The sequence below is a fragment of the Manis pentadactyla genome, chromosome 16 (assembly GCF_030020395.1).
Source record: "Manis pentadactyla isolate mManPen7 chromosome 16, mManPen7.hap1, whole genome shotgun sequence".
Taxonomy (NCBI): domain Eukaryota; kingdom Metazoa; phylum Chordata; class Mammalia; order Pholidota; family Manidae; genus Manis; species Manis pentadactyla.
In genome coordinates this window covers 77461637-77477430 of record NC_080034.1, presented here as the reverse complement: position 1 = coordinate 77477430, position 15794 = coordinate 77461637, and the positions used below count along the sequence as shown (strand labels likewise).

The 15794-nt window shown below is 39.9% G+C and overlaps 1 long non-coding RNA gene across 1 annotated transcript; it reads right to left on the bottom strand.

Moving 5' to 3' along the window:
* Positions 1-1842: 1842 nt before the first annotated feature.
* On the bottom strand, positions 1843-15431 carry LOC130681219 (uncharacterized). Its single transcript, XR_008994296.1, has 3 exons — positions 15358-15431; positions 2622-2682; positions 1843-2471 (listed from the first exon to the last, which is right to left on the bottom strand). It is a non-coding gene; the product is annotated as an uncharacterized LOC130681219 (long non-coding RNA).
* Between the last annotated feature and the right edge of the window lie 363 nt (positions 15432-15794).

Sequence of the window (15794 nt, the reverse complement as noted above, 5' to 3'; positions counted from 1 at the left end):
GCCCTCACCCCCACAGGAGGATAATTGGGCATCGCGGTTCAACTGAGGGGGGTTCAAAGTCCCCACCTTGGGGGACATGGCGGGGACCAGAGGCCACATGTAGAATTAGCAATTTATTGGTTCCCCATGAATGTACAACGTGTCTTGGTGCTGGTGGATACAGGAGCTGAGTGTTCTTTGATTCATGCCAACTGGATGGTTGGTCACCAGCCCCCTTGGGGGCAAGAGTTGTGCCAAGACCTATGGGCATCTGGTCAGACTAAGACTGTTACCGTATATCATGTGACTGGCCATTTGCCTTTGGTATCCCCAGGCAATGATGAAGCAGACACATTGGCCCAGGTGTGCTGGCTGAAGGAAAGCCTGCCTCTGATGTGGCCCAATGGCTACACCAGCGTTTGTTGCACGTGGGGCAGAAGACAATGTGGGCTGTAGCCAGTCAGTGGGGCTTGCCACTAACTTTTGAAGAAGTCAGCAGAGCCCGGAAGGGGTGCCTTGTGGGCTCTAAGAGGGACTTACACCGAGTCTCACAGCAACATGGGACAATAGTAAGGGGGCCAATACCCCTTGTCAGGTGGCAAGTAGACTATATTGGGCCTCTGCCCATATTAGAAGGATATCGGTATGCCGTGACTTGTGTGGATACAGCTACTGGACTACTGGTTGCTTTTCCTGCACGGCGTGCAGATCAGCAGACCACCAAGAGGGGCCTGAAACGTCTCTTTGCAGCCTATGGCCGGCTGCAGGTGATGGAGAGAGATCAAGGCACCCACTTTACTGGACATGTGTTACAAAAATGGGTGCAGCAATTAGGAATAAAGTGGAAATTTCATGTACCTATAATCCTACCAGGGCAGGCATGATAGAGAGGTACAACAGTTTGTTGAAATCTGGCCTGAGTCCGGACACCAGTAGGCTACAGGGTTGGTCAGTTTGCCTATGGACAGTGCTGGGGCATTTGAATGAGAAGCCACATAAAGGAGCTTTGAGCCCTGTGGATGTGCTCACGCACCTGCTGCCTCTCCTTTACAATTGTACGTCCAAACCAAAGAAGAGCTATTGAAGCCAGGATATGGCCAGTAGAGAAACATCCTGCCGCCAGCCCTACTGCCTTAAGCCCTGGAGACACTGTTGAATGGACCTGGCCCTGGACATTTCCACACATGGACCAGCGATGGCTGGCCCTTCTGGCACCTTGGGGGAAAGGCCTGGAAGCTGGCCTCCTGTGTGTTCCTGGAATAAGCAGCTGAATGGCCCCCAAAGGTCCCAGTAGTGTACCCAGAATGTCCAGAAGATAAGAGCATCTTGCGAGCAAGTTTTGTTTTGTCTTTATGGCCAGTGCATGCACCTCCCGTAGCCCTATATGTTGGCCCACCTGTAGCTCCCACAGGGAGGGGGGTGAAAGTCTGGTAACTAGACCAGGACAAGATCCCATTCCTGCCACTGTTTTATCACAAGGCCACTCTCTTGCGTGTATCCTACCTGATGGACAAGATTTGCCTATGCTGGTGTCATTAAACCATGTATCTTACCGCCCTTACGGTTATTTTCTCCTACACTCCTTGTGGCCTCGATGTGCCCCCCTGGCTGCAGCTGCCACGTGATGATGGCTCTGAACCCTCAGCTACCGCCTGCCTGTGGGATGGACGGGCTGTGGACTTAATCTGCATAAGAGTTTGAAGCTAGCTGAGTCCTCAGGCTTGAGGATTGTCATGATTTTATTGCTGTTTCTATTGTTATGTCATTGGTCACTATCCTCCAGTTTTCCCACCCAGGGGCCATTGTGGAAGAAGTGGAACAAGTAGATTATAAGGTGAGATTTCTGGAGGGGTGGCCTGTGGGTAAAATTGTAACATTTCCAGATTATCTCACCTGACTTTAGTGCATTTTGCATATCCTCAGCGGTGGAGAGAAGTTCATTTCTATGTCAATGGGTAATTACCTGGGCAACGGAGGGCATGTCTGAACCTCGGCATTTAAAGGGAGGGGCTGGCTTGCTGACTTACTTGCTTCCTTCTGGAGCAGGGGAGAGAGATGGCCCTGGACTGCAATTTATAAGCAATAAATGGGTTTTAAACTTTATTTCTCCCTTCAACTGATTTCAGCTTTTAGAGGTATTTTGCCCCGGGATTTCCTCTCCCCGGACTTGCACCTCGTATGCAAGAAATGCAATAAACGATTACAGTTTTATTAACCTACACAGCTCACATTAGAGATAAGTGGTATGTTACCAGTAATAAAATTATACACGTATTTGCTCCAAATAAAAAGCATTATATTTAGGAAATTGAATAAGTGAGCTAGGCTCAAAGACTGAATCCACAAAGTATAGAGACTGTAGGAACTGACCTTTGGAACGGTCTTGGTGATCATGTAGTCCAGCCCTCTCATTTAAGAAGGGTCCAGAGAATTCAGTTGTGCCTTAAAGGATACTGAGCTGGTCAGTCAAAGCCATGAAGATAATCCAACTTCTCTATAAGAGTTGAGACAAGTAAGCAAATGATCAGAGAGAAAAGCCTCCTACTGTGAAAAAACGCTGGCTTAGTGTTCCATTTGACACAATTGATTTTAAAGCTTATAAATAGATTTGGAGTCAAACAGACTCAATTTCAAATCTATACTTACTAGCTGTGTAGCCTTGGGGAAGTTACTGATCCTTTTTCTAAGCTTCAGTTTCCTCTTCTGCAAATAGAATGAATATTAATCTCAATAGAGTGGTGGTTCTGATGACAGAATTAATATATATATAGCTCCTAATAACTGCTTAGATAGCAAACATCTAATATCCAGCTATCAGATACAAATTATTAACTCCAAGACTTTTATACCATCTCCACCACCAAACTGCACAATTCAAATCACTGTATAAATCAACTGTGAAACTAATCTTACAGTACCTTGGAATTTATAGTACATTTCAGCACCTAAGGAACCATGCTGTATCCTTCTTGCATAGGTTTACAGAGCAAAGGGCTTTCAGTGGCACCTCCAAGGTAATCAACAAGACTAAATAAGAACTGCCAAATATGATAGACAAAATTAATCTACTCTCTCCCGTGACCCTGTCCTAGCTTCCTTCCTCCACAAACTCCCCACTAGACTCCCCAGGTGTATGTGCTCTTCCTCCTGCAACATCTCATCTCTTCCTTCTCAAATACAATAGTTTCTCTTTCACAGTTCTTAGCTAGGTATTTGACAAGCAGAGTGAAATAATTCCTAATTAGCTAATTTACAGGGGAGATCTGTATCTGACTCTTTTAAGGAGCTACGTATATAAGACGTTGAACTATAGCCACATCCTATTTTCTCCTTTCACCCTATCAGACTCAGAATTCCCGCAAAGGAAGTGGACTGGCTGGGACTCAAATATCATCCCTTTCTTGGAGGCTATTACTTGGTGTATGGGAGAGCCTTCATATCCAAGTTTTGAAGAGGTAATGCAAAAAAAGCCAGGCCAACTAAAACTTCAACATAGAACATTGGTAGGATTTGGGGAAATATGGAAAAATTCACATCCCCTTTACACTTGATCTCAATTGTTTACCCCACTTTAAGGTTATTTTTTTGAAGCAAAATAACATTTGAGAGAACATTAATAGTCCCACATTCATGTTACTGAGTTATTGGAAACTTCACCAGACTTGACTGCAGAGAAGAAATACGAGGCAAGAATAAATTTGTGTTCAAAATTTCCCACTGCTCAATTTTACCCTGAAATAATATCAGCCTCACTATGGGATGATGGAACTTCTTGTTCATAGCTTGAGATTTGAAAATAATAATTTTTTCTGTGCAGAAATTCAGCTTGGAGTTACAAATCACCAAACCTAGAGTGCCTTGTACATTTTTAGTATGGAACTCATCCTTCAGTTAAGAATTACTAGTAGTAGAATGGATTGTAAGTTATTATAAAACTTAAAAAATTCTGCCTTCATTCACACATAGAGTTATTGAACATACTCTAAGAGATACTATATATAAATTGGAAAAAAATGTCAGTTGGCAGAGAAAAATAATAGGGATTCTTGAAATCCTTCCACCCATATTAGAAGTTAACAGGTTTTTGAGGAAGGGAATAATTACTATTTAATTACCTCTAAGCAATTTCTGTAGATGATGAAGATTAATCCCTAAAAACCCTATAAGATTCTGTAGCTCGCGGAATTGGAAGCTATCGCATGTAGATTTTGTCTTATGAACTAGTGTTCTTATTTATTCATCCTTTCCTTCTTATTATTAACTTCCAGTCCCATTTGTCGTTAGACTCAGACAAAATTGAAATGGTGAAGTGATCTTGTGTTTTGGGTTGCTTCTTTCAGTGTATTTTAATAGAAACTCATTTCTCCCCTACTAGGTGTCGGACTCCAAAGAGACAAGGATTTTTTTCCCACTGTTCTATCCTGAACACACAGAACAGTGTTGACACATAGCAGTCACTTCATATATACTATAGGTTATTTGCCCAAAATCCAACTACCACCAATGTCTTTTCTATTTTATTGTAATAAATAATATAATGATGAGTACAACTATACTGTTTCATATAAACTTTCCTAGCCTGTATGAGCTTGTTTTCTATATGGCACAACAAATTAATATTTCTCAAGTTCATTTATTTATTCATGATAAAGCATTCAGGAGGCTCATGAACAAGTTCCCATAAAAATGCTGTAGAGAGATTTCCATGTAATCCTGACAATCCTGGGAGGACTTACTATCTTCATCTTACAAATGAGGAAACTGGGGCACAGTGGAATTTTAAGAAGTTTTTTTTCTATTATTTAAAAAATAATGGCAGAATCAGTATTTGAAATGATTTATCCTTTTCAAGAGTGTTCTACAAATTAACACGTTAACAGTCTTAATGTACATGTCACACCACCACAGAAAGGCACAACCTACCCAGTTTAAACATGTCTTTTGCCCTCCTGCTATTCATGGACTAGCAGTACCCCTCCCTGGGACCTTGTAAAAGGATCTCTGCCCATCCTCCACTCAGTCAGAATTTGCATTTTAACAAGATCACTAGGTGACTTGTACACACGTTTGACAGATTACAGATGGCAGAGTAGAAAGGCAAGGCAAAAACCTCCTTCCAAAAACACATTAAAGAAGAAAATACAGCAAATACAGCTAAACCTCAAAACGACCTGAAGACTGCAGAACAGGTCACCTACACCTGAGGAAGAAGAGACCGCACAGAAAAGAGTAAAGTGGCAAAGCTGAGATCAAGTTAGACCCAAGCCCTCCCCCAAACCCAGCCCACAGGCAGGAGAAAGAGGAACGGAGCAAGGAGGGGGTAGGAGCCCAGAGCACTGAGCATCTGGCCCTGGACACCCGTTCTGGGATCAGGAGCCCACATCCCATCGGGTTCCGGTGAGTAGCAGGGCTGGACACCAGGGGCAGGAGGAACACTCCGGAAGGCTGAGGCTCCAGCCAGTGTGGAGGGCAGGCATGCTCTGCCAGACCTGAGACCGAAAGCAGAGGCTGCAATTTGAAAGACTTGCCAGCAGTAGGAGAGGTGCCAGAGGTGCAAGGGTTGGACAGAACTCTCCTCAGGAGAAAGGGCAGGTGGACCATGCCTCCCCAGCGCTCCATTGGCCCAGCAGATTGGGAACTTTCGGAAGCCCCAGACACTCTACCCCCTTGCTGGTAACACAGCCCTGAGCTCCTCCCTGCGCCTGCTGCTGGGAGACAACCCACTTGGCCCGGAAGTAGCATTAGACTTTGCTGCCAGGCAGGCAGAGGGGGCCTTTCCCAGCTTCCTTGGCTCCATTTCAGCCTAACAGGGGAGGTGCATACAGGAGCCAGCCCCCAGAGCTCCTCCTTCCCTACAGGTGTCCAAACCTAGTGGTCCGTATCTGGCCGGGTCTGAGCTGAGCACAATCCACCCACTCCATTAACTCTGCAGCCCCGCCATTGCTGCAAGCCAGGCAGAGGGCAGCCCTTGCCAACAGTGAATGCAACAGAGACTCCTGAGCTGATCACAAAAGTGTGACCAAAGCAAATTGCTCAACCAGACTAAGACCACTATGGAAGCCAAACAAAAAGGGAGTCCAACTCATGGCATGCTGACAACTGTGGTCCCCACAAAATAGAAACAGGCACTAGAGAGTAAAGACTCTTGAGCTTCTGGGCACCATAGGATGCCTTCTTCATAGAGCTACCACTCTATAGGCCAGAAGGCATAGCAGAGGCATCTGACACAAAGGAAGAAACACAGAAACCCTGACTAAGTAGGCAAAGGAATATGATCCATACAAAACTACAAAACAGAACCCCAGAAAGAGGGCTACGTGAAAGAGAGATCACCAATCTTCTTGATAAAGATTTCAAAATAAAAGTCATAAACATGCTCATGGATTTACAGAAAAGTATTCAAGGTCTCAGGAGGATATCAACAAAGAAATAGCAAACCTGAAAAAGAGCCACTCAAAGCTGAAGAATACAGTATCTTAAATGAAACACACACTGGAGGGATTTTAAAGTAGACTAGAACATGTAGAGAAGACAAAAAATGAAATAGAAATTAGAGAACAGGAAAACAAAAAAGCTGAGGAACAGAGAGAAAAAAGGATCTCTAGGAATGAAAGAGTGATAAGAGAGCTATGTGAACAATCCAAACAAAAGAATATTCCGATAATGGGTACCACAGGAAAAAAGGAAGATAAAGGGATAGAAAGTCTCTTTAAGGAAATAATTGTTGAAAACTTCCCTGATGTGGGGAAGGAAATATACACTCAGGTCACAGAAGCACAGAGAGCCCCTAACAAAAGGAACCCCAGGAAAACACCACCAAGATATATAATAATTAAAATGGTAAAGATCAAGGATAGAAGAGAGTGTTGAAAGCAGCAATAGAGAGAAAAAAGATTACTTATAACGGAAATGAAGTCCCAGCAGACTTCTCAACAGAAACTCTACAAGCCAGAAGTGAATGGCATGATATAGTTAATGTACTGAAACAGAAGGACCTCCAACCAACAAGATTATCATTTAAATTTGAAGCAGGTATTAAATAATTTCCAGATAAAAGTTGAAGGAATTTACATGTCGAATTTACCGAGTATCATAATTCTTCCAAGTGGTAAAGACACCTCAAGACAAATGCTGGGCATAGAAGCCACAGGGCATAAATATGCAAAGAAGTAAAAAGCTAACCTTTTCAAACGATAAGGCTTCTCTCTCACTTACCAACTTAACATTTCCCTGTATGGCCCCGGAAGATGACTGGTTAGCCAGAGACGGGTAAGATTCCTCAAGGGAGGAACAACCTAAGATAGGCGCAGTCGCAGGGGGCCATCTGGTGAGAAAATGGGGAGCAGCAGAGGTGAGGCTTAGAACCTCCCCCCTCATGTTCTGAGAGAAATCTTCTGCATACATGGATGTTTTATTGCCCTCGTCTAGCTTGGATTAACACATAGTCTACAGGCACACACCTGATCATCTACATTTGCTCTCTTACAACACTAAACTCTGTTTTCTACCTTTATCTCGTATCTACCTACCACTTCAGCATTTTATTAAAAATAATAATAATAGAGAAATGTGGTATCCACATATAAATCAGGTTTAAAAATCAAATGAGTATTCATATTTGAACTGACTGTGTATAGTTCATAATGCATTAACAAAACCGAAAGCTTCTGTGATGACTGCCCTTGCACTGTTCCACATGTAACTTATTCACTATGTAAGAATTTGTGCTCCATGTAAGAATTTGTTCGTTATGCATCAGAAGATTGGAGACTGACGAAAATTGGGCTTGGGGTGGATTAATGATTGTGCATTGAGTATTGACCCCCCTATACAGAGATTTGTTGTGGTTAACAACTATTTGATCAATAAATATGAGAGATGCCCTCACAATATATATATATATATACATATATATATATATATAAACACACTTCCAATTGTAAAATAAATAAGTAACCGGGATGTAATGTATAGCATAAGGAATATAGTCAAAATATTGTAACAACTTGGTATGGTGATACCTGGTACCTAGAAATATCATGTATATAAATGTTGAGTCGCTGTGTTGTACACCTGAAACTAATGTAATGCAATGCTGTTGTCAACTACCCTTCAATAAAAAAAAAAAAAAAAAAAAGAAAAAAAAAAAAGTTGAAGGAATTTACCACCACTAAGTCAGCCTTACAGGAAATGTCAAAGGGACTGCTGTAGATGGAAACAACCCTAAAAATGAATAGCTTTCAATAGTGAAAATAAACCCACAGTAAATGTAGTAAACCAACTAATTACCAAGGAAATACAAAATTAGAGGAAAAAAAGACAATATCAGTCAAGAGGTACACAAAAAGTGCAGATTATGACATCTAATACAAAATAAGTGGAGAAGGGAGAAAAAGAAGGGGAAAAAAACTACCTTTAGATTGTATTTGAAATAGAGTAATCAGCAATTTAAGATAGACTATTATATAGTAAGGAAGCCATCCTTGAATCTTTGTTAACCACAAAACTAAAACCTACAATAAACACGCACAAAAAAATTTATTTTTTAAAAAAGAGAAATCTAATTACAACACTAAAAACCATCAATAACGAGATAAGAGAGGAAAAAAATGAATAGAGAGGAGCTATAAAAAACAGTAACAGGTAATAAAATAGCAATAAGTACATATCTATCAATAATCACTTAAATGTAAATGGACTGAATGCACCAATCAAAAGACATACAGTGGCAGAATGCATAAGGAAGTAAGACCCATTTGTGCTGCCTGCAAGAGACTCATTTCAGACCCAAAGACATACACAGACTAAAATTGAGGCGATGGAGAAAGATATTCCATGCAAATAATAGGGAGAAAAAAGCAGGAATAGCAGTACTTTTATCAGACAAAATTGATTTCAAAACAAAATAGCAGGAAAAAGTAGGACGTTAATATAATCGTAAACGGGTCAGTCTAATGGGAGGATATAAAATAACCATTATAAATATCTATGTACCCAACACAGGAGCACCTAAATATGTAAAACAAATACTAACAGAATTAAAGGGGGAAATAGGTTGCAACACATTCATTTTAGGAGACTTTAACACACCACTCATATTAATAGATTAATCACATAGAAAATAAAAAAGGGAACAGGCACTCAACAATACATTAGATCAAATAGACTTAACAGATATCTACAGTCCACCCAAAAGCAGCAGGATCACATTTTTCTCAAGGGTACATAGAACATTCTCCAGAATAGATAACATACTAGGCCACAAGAAGAGCCTTGATAAATTAAAAAAGATTGAAATTGTATCAAGCAGCTTCTCAGACCACAGTGCTATGAAACTAGAAATAAATTACACCAAACAGAGACCTATAAATACATGGAGTATAAACAACATGCTTCTAAATAATCAGTGGATCAATGGACAAATTAAAACAGAAGTCAAGACAAATGAAAACAAACACAACAGCCCAAAATCTGTGGAAGGCAGCAAAGATAGTTCTAAGACAAAAGCATATAGCAATTCAGGCTTGCCTCAAGAAACAAGAACAATCCCAAATAAACAGTCTAAACTCACAATTAAAGAAACTAGAAAAAGAAGAACAAATGAAGCTCTAAGTCAGTAGAAGGAGGGACATAATAAAGATCAGAACAGAAATAAATAAAATAGAGAAGAATAAAACAACAGAAAAAATCAAAAAATGAAAACAGGAGCTGGTTCTTTGAGAAAATAAACAAAATAGATAAACCCCTAGCCAGACTTACGAAAAAAGAGAGTGTACACAAATAAACAGAATCAGAAATGAAGAAGGAATAAACAAAACAGATACCACAGAAATAGAATTATTAGAGAATACTATGAAAAATCACATGCCAATAAATTGGACACCCTAGAAGAAATGGACAACTTCCTAGAAAAATACAACCTTCCAAGACTGACTGACCCATGAAGAAACATAAATCTAAACAGACCAATTACCAGCAATGACATTGAATTGGTAATCAAAACACTCCCCCAAAACAAAACTCCAGGTCAAAAGGGCTTCACAGCTGAATTCTACCAAACATTCAAAGAAGAGCTAAGTCCCACCCTTCTCAAAGTATTCCAAAAAGTAAAAGAGGGAATACTTCTAAACTCATTCTATGAGGCCAGCATCACTCTAATACCAAAACCAGACACTGACACCACAAAACAAGAAAATTAAAGACCAATATCCCTAATGAACATAGATGGCAAAAATGCTCAACAAAATATTAGCAGACAGAATCTGGAAATACATCAAAAAGATCATCCTTCATGACCAAGTGGGATTTATCCCAGGAATGCAAGGATGGTACAATATTTGTGAATCAATCAGTATCATACACCATGTTGCGTGCCGCTTATTTCAGTGTTTTCTCGGGGGAAATGAAAGGGAACAAAAAATGCAGACAACACAGACAAATAGACAGGCAATGGCTGCAGCCCCGATGTGGTGCAGCGCCTTTATTTTTATACTGCCTTTCTCGGACCTCAGCCAAGTGCTATACTCATCTTTCCTTTCTCAGGGGGGACAGGCCAGAACATCTTGTTGATTTTCTTAGAATCTGCCAGTAAGCAGGGGCGGTGTTTTCACACGTCCTCAAGGTCTCCCTATTTTCAGCGTGAGGCGTCCTGGCTCATCTTCAAGGGCAAGATATGCTTTTGTGGGCAGATAACTTCCAAGGACGGCACCAGTTGTTCTCAAGCTGGTGCTTCCCCGTGCTGCGTTCAGACGTGGGGGGAGACAAAGGCCGCCCCCTACACACCACGTTAACAAAAAGAATGATAAAAACCACATGACCATCTCCATAGATGCTGAAAAAGCATTTGACAAAATTCAACATCAATTCACAATAAAAACTCTCAACAAAATGGTATAGAGGGCGAGTACCTCAACATAATAAAGGCCATATACTACAAAACCCACAGCCAATATCGTACTTAACAGCAAGAAGCTGAAAGCTTTTCCTCTAAGATTAGGAACGAGACAAGGATGCCCACTCTCAACACTTTTATTCAACATAGTAGTGGAGGTCCTAGCCATGGCAATCAGACAACACAAAGAGATAAAAGGCATACAAATAGGAAAGGAAGACGTTAAACTGCCACTGTTTGCAGATGACATGATATTATACATAGAAAACCCTAAAAACTCCACCAAAAAACTACTAGAATAACTGAATTCAGCAAAGTTGCAGGATACAAAATCAATACACAGAAATGTTCCATTCTTATATACTAACAATGAACTAGCAGAAAGAAAAATCAGGAAAACAACTCCATTTGCAATTATATCAAAAAGAATAAAATACCTAGGAATAAACTTAACCAAGGAGGTGAAAGACCTATACTGTGAAAACTGCAAGACACTCATGAGAGAAATTAAAGAGGACACTAACAAATGGAAATACATCCCATGCTCATGGATGGGAAGAACTAATATTGTCAAAATGGCCATCCTGCCCAAAGCAATTTACAAATTCAATGCAATTGCTATCAAAATGCCAACAGCATTTTTCAACAAACTAGAACAAATAGTTCTAAAACTCATATGGAACCACAAAAGACTTTGAAGAGCCAAAGCAATCCTGAGAAAGAATCACAAAGCTGGGGGGATTACTCTCCCTGAATTCAAGCTCTACTACAAAGCTACAATAATCAAAACAGTTTGGTGCTGGCACAATAACAGACCCATAGATCAATGGAATAAAATAGAAAGCCCAGATATAAACCCACACATATATGGTCAATTAATATATGGTAAAGGAACCATGAATATGCAATGGGGAAATGACAGTCTCTTCAACAACTGGTGTTTGGAAAACTGGACAGCTACATATGAGAATTATGTTATTCTGCATAATTGTCTAACTCCATACAGAAAAGTAAACTTGAAATGGATTGAAGACCTGAATGTAAGTCATGAAACCATAAAACTCTTAGAAGAAAACAGGCAAAAATTCATTGAATATGAGCATGATCAATTTTTTCCTGGACACATCTCCTTTGGCAAGGGAAATGAAATAAAAAACGAACAAGTGGGACTACATCAAACTAAAAGTTTCTGGACAGTGAAGGACACCATCAATAGAACAAAAAGGCATCCTACAATATGGGAGCATATATTCATAAACTACTCAACTGATAAGGGATTAACATCCAAAATATATAAAGAACTCATATGCCTCAACACCCCCCCCCAAAAAAAAAACCCAATTAGAAAATGGGCAGAGGACTGAACGGACACTTCTCCAAAGAAGAAATACAAATGGCCAACAGGCACATGAAAAGATGCTCCACATCACTTATCATCAGGGAAATGCAAGTTAAAACCACAATGAGATATCACTTCAAACCAGTTAGAATGGCCATTATCCAAAAGACAAGAAAAAAACAAATGCTGGCAAGGGTGCGGAAGAATAGGAATCCTCCTACATTGTTGGTGGGACTGCAAACTGGTGCAACCAGTGTGGAAAGCAGTATGGAGGTTCCTCAAAAAATTAAAAATAGAAATACTATTCAACCCAGTAATTCCACTGCTAGGAATTTACCCAAAGTAAACAAGGTCCCTGATTCGAAAAGGCATATGCACCCCTATGTTGACTGCAGCACTATTGACAATAGCCAAGATACGGAAGCAACCTACATGTATATCAGTAGATGAATGGATAAAGAAGATGTGGTACATATATGCACAGTGGAATATTATTCAGCCATAAAAAGAAAAGAAACCCTGCCATTGGCAACAACATGGATAGATATAGAGGGTAAATAAGCCACATGGAGAAAGACAACATGATTTCACTTATGTGTGGAATACAAAAACAAAGCAAAACAGAAGGAACAAAACTGTGTTAGACTCATAGACACTGTGAAGTGACGAGTGGTTACTGAAGTAGGAGAATTGGGGAGGGGGGATAAAAGGGCACAATAATGTGCAATCAAGTTAATTAAGGGTACTGTTGAACCACTGATGTACATTTGAAACCAACATAAGACTGTATATTAATGATACTTTAATAAAAAATAATAATGAAAAAAAACCATGCTGCCAGAATTTATAAAGCACATATGAAACCTTGAGTCTGAAGTTAAACATTAGTTATGAAATATACTTAGGTAGATATTTAAAGAATGCGTTGCTAATTCCCAAATATCCTTGTTTGTACAAATTTTCTTTTAGAATTATCTCATGAGATACAAAAAGCAGGGATGGAGAGTAAACCATCTCATAATTCAAGAAACTATGACCAGAAAAAAATTCTGCAAAGAAATATCAGCCTACTTCCTTAGAAATACTATAACACTTTTCTTTCCAAATCACTCATAAAATCATTTCTTAGGTAGAAAAGCAAGCAGTAACTTTCACAGGGAATACTGTTGGTACCGTGTTAGCATCTAAATGTTAGATAAGTTACAGGAATGTTAGCCGCTCTCTACTTGGCAAATCATAAAAGTTAAATAGATTATGTACATCTAAGAGCTTGAGCTCTGAAATGGGTGTTATGAAGTCAAGATAATATTCAGATACAGTATTTTCCCCCAAAATTACTTCTGGATAAAAACCAACTTAATCCTTTAGTCTAAAGATTCTTTGAAGCTAGTCCTCAAAAGTATTCTTTCCACCACACACCTAGAATTCTTTTCCAGTCCTGCAATAGGAAAGGCCTAAAAATTTATGCAATACAAGAAGTGAAAAATCGTTCTTAAAGACACACGTGCACCTCCCTCCCATAGGCCAAATATAAACACGTTCGTTCATGTGAATACTTAAGGATCAAACATCCAGGTAATGAGTTAAAATAAACAAAGCTTTAAAGAGCAGACACAGGAATTCCTATTGCTCATTCATCTACAGCACCCAACAATTTAAGTGAGAGCGGATGAACCAGAAGTTGAATAGAGCATGTGTATATATTTTGCTTCTTATTTAACATTTGGTATATTTCAGCTTTGCCACCGACAGTGAGTAGAAATGAAACTAAACATTATATTTCTTTTCACTAGCTTCTTTTTAGCTAGACTTTTACCTGAAATGAAATTCTGGCTTTAGCACGTCCTTATTCTCTGTTTTCGTAGGTAGTAGAGTTGATTTAACAGAGCAATTAACCAAACATAATGGTTAGTTAACAAGATGATTTTGAGCCAGTACCTAAAACTCATGGGCTATGTCCCCAACACTTCTCGCCTTGTTTGGATCCAAGGACAATCGAGTATCATGACCTACTAAAAATATGGTTCTGCAAAACCAAAACACAAAAAGAACTCTTCAAATATTTTCCAAAGCAAACATTGGTGAAGTTACACTATTCTACATTCAATATTAAATAGGTGGCATTGCCCAACAAAGGCCACTCTGCAGACAGTAAGCAAAACCTACATAGACACACCACCCCCAGTTAGAGAAAACTACCTTAACACACGGAAGTTGAGTTTCCAGCGTACACACCATGCATAGAATTGAAACATCCAAGCAGACCCCAGACGTCCACAGAGGCCTGAACCAAGCAGCAAACAGCTTCTACCGGCCACAATGAAATCCCAGCTGTGCAACTTGGATGCTTTCAATTAGTAACAGTTAAACCAGCTCTTTTTCCCTTGCTTGGTCATAAAATCTTGCCCCCGACATGAGTCAGTAATGACTCATAGGCACTTCCTACAAGAAGCACCTGCTTTTAGGCCCATTCCTTTTCGCAGAAGTGCTGAGATCAGGGAGTTTTTGCTTCATGCCTGCTAACACTTGAATATAATCCTTGGCTCGCTCATCCTGGGGAGTCCTGTGCAGAGCCATAGTCTGTCTGCCATCGGGTAGCGGTCTGCTGCCGGCTAGTGAGGAGGTGAATCTACAAGAGGGCTCGGGGAATAAACAGCTGGGGAGGAAAGGCCATTTTTCTGTTTCCACCGTTGGCCAGTGCGGAGATGCTTCCCCTTCGCACTTCGCAGCTGTGCGTCCTCAGCTTTGCATTTACAAACAAAAGGGAGCTGACCTTTCCCCTTCCTTTGCTCCATCACTGACTTTAGAACAAAATCTTTCACAAATTTTTAAAAACTGAGGTGGAGAAAAAAATGCAACAATGTTTACAAGCTTTCTGTCTTAATTTCAAGCTAAGGAAAAGAAAAGTATAGTGGCCAGTTCTGTATCAGATCTAAGTAAGCCCACTCATTTAGAATTTTTTCTCAGCAAGTTTCACTGAAAACTTCCTACCCATGTGAGCCATATAGAGAAATGGGAAATGTTTAAGAAGTGATATAATAGGGAAAAAAGGGAGAGAGATTTTTAAATTCTGACAAATAGTCGCAACTAGCCATTTCTAAAAACTTGGTCAAAAATTCTGCTAGGTCTGTGGCCAACCTGAACTCACCTTTGGTGTATTCACCCTCCATAAGTCAGTCTTCTGAGCCCAGACTGGCTCCTTGTTGACCCAAATTCAGCAGCTGTAAAATAAAGCAAAAATGAGAGAAGCCCTGCTGGAATGGTGTTACAGAAGCGTGGAGCGTCACTTACAAACACCATCAATAATGAAGGACTCATGAATAATATATTGGCAAGAAAAGACCCTTCTTCCTGCCACTTCATGGTTTCCTATCAATTTATTTCGAGAGTATCAGGCACAAACGGTAGGGGTTTATTGAATAAATGTACATATATTCACAGAGGGTTTTGCAATTCGTTATTTCCCCTGACAAACTTTATGTTATGGAATATTTTCTGCATATTTCAAAAATACTTTAAAATAAAATTTGTTAAGATCATCTTTTATCATTAAAAGACATTGAATCCCTCCTGCCCTTTTAAACA